Consider the following 6048-nt stretch of genomic DNA (forward strand, 5'->3'; position numbering starts at 1 on the left):
AGTCTCAAACTGAAATGCACATTGTTCTGATTGAATTAGTTCATGATAAAATCTAGAGGACAGGAGAGCCAATAGCAACACACTAAAAGCAAATCTAATTCAATAGATCGTAGTTAGGGGCTGATTAAGGGTTTCCTGCATTACTCCAAATGAATGATGCAGATTTTCAAGCTCAGTTCCCATGATTAAGAAAATATGGCGAGCTCAACCTTGAATGAAATTTATGAATGAATGAATGAATGAATGGATGGATGGATGAATGAATCAGTGTAAGGAAGGACAAACATTTCCTTACGATTTTATGACCTTCCACTATTTCATCAGTACTATTAATATTACGTCCGTGTATGGACAAATAATGCTGCAATCTCATTAAATATTAGAATTAGTTAATGATCTAGAACAGGTAACCGGACAGTCCTGGGAATGACCGCAGCTCTGTGAGGGGAAAAAACCTTTAATGTTCTAGCATCTCTGCTGCAGAATGAATCACATTTGGGGTTTGGGGTGATTCTAATACTGGTTTCCTGGATTATTAAATTACATTTATGTTACATTTCCAGACAATATACAATATTAACACAGATTTTATAAGTAAATTGGTCTCCTCCACGCTCCAGTTACAGCTAATGAGGGTAATTATTGCATAGCTTAACTGTAATACTGGATTGATTCTCCCGAACAACTCGGCGCTTCACGCGGCCCCAACAAAAGGCACGTTGAGCCCGGTGTTGGTACTGCGGCCCCCGGGGGCCCGGGGAGAAGGGCTGGCAGCAAATGCGCTGACGCTTCAACGGGGTTAATACCCACCCGTATAAAGACGGGATTAGTGCCTAGCTTACACAACGAGGAAGAAAATTGAATGTTTTGTGGAAAATATGTGGCTAATTCCATTCTGTCATCGGTGGATATTAGAGAGCATTAGCTGGCACGTTCAGTTATTTGTCAATAACAAAGGCAGCAGTGTTTAATTCATTCTTAATTTCCAGAAGCCAGAACAATAACCTTGTGAGGAGTATCATATTATCCTAAAACCCTACAACATCATTATGGTTTTACTTATTTTCTGTTATCTTATAGTTTTAAGAATTTTTTTATACAGCAAATTTTGTAAGTCTCTGAGAACAGCCCCCCCCCCTCCCCCCATGCGCACACACACACACACACACACACACAAACAAACATTTAAAAATGATGCTAACTCATTTGTTTCCAAAAGAGGAGACGTACAGCTTCGCAATCTAGACTGAAGACAAAATGAGAGCTAACGTGATGCATTCTGACAAAGGCCTAACCTCGGGGGGTATCAGTAAGAGCACGGTGTTTGGCACCTGTGCTGGATTAATGTAGCCCACCACCAACACAGGACTGAGCTAAGCTTTCAGATTGGGTTACTGCATTCGGCACCCAGGTCAGCCCAGGTGCTCTCCACAGTTCCTGCCGAGACCCTCACAATATGGTTCTGTGTTAACAATTTTTTCTTTCTCATCCCTATGGAATCGTATGGTGCTTGTCGAAAATTATTTAAAAGATTCTTTTCAAATGGGTACAGTACACGTTACATGCTTTTACATGTCATTTACACGTACATGTTACATATCATTGTGTTGAATGACTAAGGTACATTTGAACTTAGGGCTTTCTTAATCACCAAGATTGAGATGTAAATTGATTTCTCCTCGTATGCAGACACTGTACAAATAAAATTTAATTCAGCTTTTGTTTTTATTAAACATGTTTAATGATGCAAGAAAATATTATCATTTAAAAACGAAATTATTTGAAGTTATAGGCAACCTGCACTCACTCACGCCCTCTTATGGCAAAAGATTTTTTTCAACCATTTGTTGTAGCTGTCCATGGTATTGTCCAAGCTAGGGACACTAAAGTAGTGGTCATTAAAACCTTACAAACGTGCACACCACAAGCGCAAAAAGCATTAATCTCTGTCAAAGCAAAACATTTCAATACGAAGGATGGAGAATAACTTAACATAATGCATTTTGCCCAACTCAGGGCTTCCTACTTCTGTGAGATACAGAGAAAGAGGGAATGAAAGATGTGACCATGTGTGTGGACAGTAAGAAGCCTTAGTTAAGGGTGTAATGTGCTCTGTGCAATTCATTTGTGTCACACTCAGCCTTGGCTGTTTTGATGGAATGATTTTAGGTTCCATTATGATTCTGCCATGTTCCACTGCCATTTTGAAATTCTTGCGATTCTTCTCTGCTCTTTTCAAAGGCGCTTTGACATGAGATGGAGGGAGATGGAGATGGTGGGGGTGGATGGGGGGGGGGGGGGGGGGGGGGCACTGCATTTTACTCCAAAATGCATAAATGTGTCTCAAACTCTCAGCTTGACACATGGTCAAGATAACAGGCTCCTGCTTCTGGACTCACTGATGCATCTGCTTTTAATAAGTAATTACTAGGACGGTCTGATGCTGTGGTGGCGTAATAGATGATTGGTTAGCATGTTCTTTCATCTGGCTTCACACGTCCTCTGGATAGATTCTTTGGGAAGTTTCATGACAGAAGTCAGCAAAACTGTTTAAGTAGAAAATGGGAGAGGACAGCTCGCCCGCTAATATTCTCAACACTGATGAGTTTGTTGATTGCGGATCCTTTTCTTTCTGAGGGCGGCGACGGCAGTCGCTATATGTGTGTTTATGTTGATGCTTAGTCACACCTGTAATAAAAAAATACATAATCCACTCACTATACCAAAGTAAACATAGGAGTTATATGAAATTGTTTTTTAATTTTATTTTATAAAATAGTTATATAAAATAGTTTTTGTTATTTTTATTCTGAAGTTGTTTGCTATTAATAATACTTTATTCGAGGATGAATTAATGAATAGATTAATTCATATTCAAGTAATTCTAGATGGATTTCATGGTTTAGACACAGACCCAGCAAGGATTCTACAGGTGCTCGATCAGCTATGTGGTTCAGTTATTAATTTTCTGAATATGAACACACTGACACTCCCTCAAAATGAGAGATCTTTAAAACAACAAGTGACAAATACTACAGGAAATTTTCACAAAACTAATATTTTCCACTCCCACTTTTGTAAGAGAGTGGTTAAGGAATTTGCTTGAAGATCTAATTTATCAAATTCCACATATCAGTATTAGGTGACGCAGTTTTGTTCAAGTGTTAACAGGACTTTGTATTGAAAGCTCAGTTCTTGTGACATGTCATCCTTGGCGATTGCAAGAAAATTGAAAATACACCTTTAAAATGGAAATATGGTGAATTAATCTGTAGTAACATGGCATCACAGTGAAAAGCATGATTATGGTAAAGCCTTGAATGAATAAATGGCTTGGAATCATAGCATGGTCTGTAGTTAGCAGGTACCTTATTGTACACAGGAGTTGCAATGAATAAATAATATAAAATAGAACATTTGTGATAGATCTTTTTGGTGAGTGAGCCAGGGCCTTTGTGAGCTTACTGATAGCCTCCTGAGTTTAACCCCGTTTTGAACTCAGCCTGGGCGGTCTTACAGTAGGCACGTTGTAGAGCAAGCGCTCGCACCATATGACAGCACACCATATGACGGCTCAGACATGAACAATAAATAAGAGTTCTGTGGCAGCACTGTTTTGAAACTATAGATTAGATTTGGGGGTTTTAATCCAATGCCTGGCTCCTTGATTCCTCGCTGGTGTTACTGAAATTAACAGGAAATAAACAGTATGAAGCACTGTAATTCAAACTACTGCTGCAAACACACACACACAAACACAGATCGATCTATCTGACTGACTGTATTCAGTTTCTCCTGGATTGAAGGATATATACAGAGATAAAAAGTAGGATCTGAACTGTCTTTTGTTCCGGACATTCTGACATCTTCCCCCTTTCTGAGGTTTGTTTATACCAGTTAGAAAGTGGTTACATTACAAAGTCCTCTTTGATTTGCTGTATTAAGATAGATTTTAGAGATCAAGGCCCTGATATACGTGTAGTGCCATAAAGATGCCGGTCGGTACAGCCTCTATTGTAGAGGTCTGTCAGGGCCTGTTGACAGGACCACCATTTTGGCCCTGTGATTGACGCCAGCTATTCAGATTGTAAGTGGTGCCTTCACACCTCTTTGGCGGTTTTTAATTTCAGATGGCCGTCTCATTTTGTCAATCCTTTTTACTCTCTCCTTTCAAAACCACTTTAAAGTTGAAATATAAAAAAGGGGGAAATAATAATACTAGGTGCCATTTTGTCTTGAATTACAGTGTGACGAGAGAGCAACGCCCTCGGCACAAGTTAAAAGGATGAAATGTTTACATACCAAAAGGCTCCAGGCCAATCTACGTCAAAATCACACGTGAAGTTAAGCAGCGCGAGCGCAGTTACTTCACCAATAGCCGTCTTAAAAAATCTGCACCAGATGCGCTGGTGCATTTTGTATAGTGCATAATGCATTTGGCACACAGCCTACTGTATGACCATATAACATGGTAATAATTCCTTCGAATTCATCAAGAAAGCAGACTAGACTGGTAGATACCCAAAGACATGCAATACGTTGGGACGCAAAGAACGAGTGTGTGTGTGTGTGTGTGTGTGTGTGTGTGTCTTTAAGAGAATAATCTTAATTTTAATAGAATCACTCGTCGTAGGCCCGAAGAAACATATTATTTCGAATGATTTTTGGGCGAAATTAATAAACATAGACATAATGATAAAATAATTTTTGTCCTACTTTGTTTCTCTGTTTATATATTTTCCCAAACTTTAAATCATTAAATGATAAACGTTTCACGTTAGTTTAAGATACAGCTCTTGAAAATGTACTCGAGTTAATTTGATTTTATCGGTCTTCATGGTGTAACTATCAAGGTTACAGGCGGTAGCCTAATCAGTAATTATTACCATATAAACCACGAAAACATCAGGCACTAATTCGGCCTGTTAAGGGAACGTTAGTGTTCATGGTCTACAGAACATTTTTCGCCTAAACCCGTTTTCACTCATTTTTGCAGGCTTTTCGTCTAGACCTGTATGCCATTGACAGGTCAAAAGTATTTGACTTCTTGATATTATGTTGTGATTCATTCACTACCTAGGATGCATACTTTTACAGTGATTGATTTTAAAGGTATGCATTGGGTGTTCTGGTTGAAACCATTTCTATTTGTAATATATTATTGCTATAGCAATATTTTTGTGTGACATTTTATTAATGCTGAAAATTTTCAAGCGTAATGGGAACATTTTGCAAAACAGCAATCTATTTCACTCATCTCGGATGCAAATAAATTTATAATGTCAAACAATCTGAGAACTCAATTATTGCCTGCAAATCCATAACGCTGACAATGAAAGCTCTCACTTTCAAATACGTCTTAAATTGAATAACATGTGCCCGGTAACACTATCCCGTCTCGCTCATGCAAATTTCATTTGCTCTCCCAATCTAATTTTAATAAGTCTATTCCAGACTGAAAACAAGCGATAATGGCCGTTATCTTATCGCAGCAAGACTCATATGTTCATTGAGCGAAGTGCTTATTGGAGGTGTTTAAAGTTAATGCGCGCGATTTCCTCCCTACCGGGCTGCGGCAGCTGATGGAGTAAACACTCTAATCTCTTCAGCATAATGTCCCGCAGTCAGAGCGCCACGCTCGTGTCAAACCGACTGTTTCACAAATAACGCGCACCATTAAGTAATTTAAAATACACCTCTTCATAATGCAGCGGAATCTAGGACGCAAACACCCATGTCTAGTTGTTTAGTGTTGTTTGGTGACCTGGGGCTGTGGAGGAATAGCGCACTCCATCACCAGTGGGCAGGTAATTCACACCAACTATCTGCTGCATTTTCATTTCAGAGGTTTCAGGGAATTCCGAATTCGAATTAGGAACCTTAATAATTATCTTACAATAACGTGCATAAAATATAGGCTCGCTGAATTGAAAATATGTTTAGAAATATGACCGTTTAATATATATTTGTTTTTTCCACACATACAGAGGACTGGAAATTGTGCATCATGCATGTGCATCAATTGTACATCATGCGTAAAAACCTAAA

Source organism: Brachyhypopomus gauderio, chromosome 17 (assembly GCF_052324685.1).
Source record: "Brachyhypopomus gauderio isolate BG-103 chromosome 17, BGAUD_0.2, whole genome shotgun sequence".
Lineage (NCBI taxonomy): Eukaryota > Metazoa > Chordata > Actinopteri > Gymnotiformes > Hypopomidae > Brachyhypopomus > Brachyhypopomus gauderio.